Source organism: Pavona decussata, unplaced genomic scaffold (assembly GCF_977016875.1).
Source record: "Pavona decussata unplaced genomic scaffold, jaPavDecu1.1 SCAFFOLD_1662, whole genome shotgun sequence".
NCBI lineage: Eukaryota > Metazoa > Cnidaria > Anthozoa > Scleractinia > Agariciidae > Pavona > Pavona decussata.
The window spans coordinates 20,001-22,106 of NW_028146086.1; the positions used below are offsets into that span (position 1 = coordinate 20,001).

Below are 2,106 nucleotides of genomic sequence, written 5' to 3' on the forward strand. Positions count from 1 at the left end.
AAGTGCACTTTTTGGTGGGCCTACCCTACCCCCCTCAGGAGCAGTTCTATGGTTATAATACCACGGAAGGCACAAAACCTATCCCAAACTAGGTTTTCTTGTATGCTGATTCCATTTTCAATGTGTTTCCTTGACTCTGACGAAAGCAAAGCCAAATACTCACCCCTATATGGACGGGGAAGCAAAGTGCGGATTTTGGTAGGTCGGCATTTTCAATCAGGAATGTTGCCATTCGAAAGAGCGTCCAAAAAAACTTGGTTGGGACACATTTATTTTAGAAATTAGCGACCTAACCAGAAAGTGCACTTTTTGGTGGGCCTACCCTACCCCCCTCAGGAGCAGTTCTATGGTTATAATACCACGGAAGGCACAAAACCTATCCCAAACTAGGTTTTCTTGTATGCTGATTCCATTTTCAATGTGTTTCCTTGACTCTGACGGAAGCAAAGTCAAATACTCACCTCTATATGGACGGGGAAGCAAAGTGCGGATTTTGGTAGGTCGCCATTTTCAATCGGGAATGTTGCCATTCGAAAGAGCGTCTAAAAGAACTTGGCTGGAACACATTTTTGCTATAAATTGTTGACCTAAGTATATAAGCAAGTATATAAGCAAATACTCGTTACATAGCATAAATAGCCTCTAAACACCCGAAAAACCTCTCCAAATATCATTTAAACCTTTTTCCTAACCCTAACACTTACCCTAACCCTAACCCTAACCCCATTTCAAACCCTAATTCTAAGTCAGAGGGTCCTCCTCACACCACCAATTTTTTTGGTAGGTCAAAAGACCTCCCCACACCACAGAATTTTCGAAGTCGAGGTCCTTCTCATACCAAACAATTTTTCTAAGAGTTTTTCTAAAAATTTTGAGGACTTTTCACTTAGAAAAGAATTGGGTTTTGTGGTGGACCTTTCAGTTACAAAATATTAAATTGTGTGAGGAGGACTTTTGACTTTGAAAATATTTTGTGGTGTGAGGAGGACCTTTGACTTAAAAAATATTTCATGGTGTGAGGAGGACTTTTGACCTTGTCAAAAAAAAGATGTGATACAAATCTTAGAACAAAGGCTTAATCTCAGAAGATCGTAGCAACAAGGCTACTCTACAACTTACAATACCCCGTTCTTTATTTAAGTCGTCTGCAAAGGATTTATCTCCAGAAACGTTAGAATTTGCTAGCGGCAGTGCCTTGGGAGCTTTTGTCCCCCTTGGCACTTTGGGACGCATGAGGGCCGAAACCCTCTATTCTGGTTCGCCTAAAGTTCTCTGGAGGTAATCATCGTTGCTTTCTAGCACGGATTCTGACTTAGAGGCGTTCAGTCATAATCCAACAGATGGTAGCTTCGCACCATTGTCTTTTCAGGCAAGTGCAAATGCCAATTGTCTGAATCTGCGGTTCCTCTCGTACTGAGCAGAAATTACTATTGCAACAACACTTCATCAGTAGGGTAAAACTAACCTGTCTCACGACGGTCTAAACCCAGCTCACGTTCCCTATTGGTGGGTGAACAATCCATCACTTGGCGAATTCTGCTTCGCAATGATAGGAAGAGCCGACATCGAAGGATCAAAAAGCAACGTCGCTATGAACGCTTGGCTGCCACAAGCCAGTTATCCCTGTGGTAACTTTTCTGACACCTCTAGCTTAAAACTCCTAAAGACTAAAGGATCGATAGGCCATGCTTTCACAGTTTGTATTCGTACTGAAAATCAAAATCAAGTGAGCTTTTACCCTTTTGTTCTACATGAGATTTCTGTTCTCATTGAGCTCACCTTAGGACACCTGCGTTATCATTTGACAGATGTGCCGCCCCAGCCAAACTCCCAACCTGACGGTGTCTTGGACGAGGATCCGCCCGTCCGAAGACGGGCGTTAAGTCCAGAACGTGGACCTTGCGGTCCGCCTCCGCTCCATCCAATAAGTAAAAAAACGATAAGAGTAGTGGTATTTCACCGGCGCATTGCTGCTCCCACTTATTCTACACCTCTCATGTCTTTTCACAAGGTCAGACTAGAGTCAAGCTCAACAGGGTCTTCTTTCCCCGCTGATTATGCAAAGTCCGTTCCCTTTGCTGCGGTTTCGCTAGATAGTAGATAGGG

The 2,106-nt window shown here is 43.4% G+C and overlaps 1 pseudogene; it reads right to left on the reverse strand.

Moving 5' to 3' along the window:
• Positions 1 to 1,055: 1,055 nt before the first annotated feature.
• LOC146447838 (large subunit ribosomal RNA) lies at positions 1,056 to 2,106 on the reverse strand (annotated as a pseudogene; the record flags this gene model as incomplete).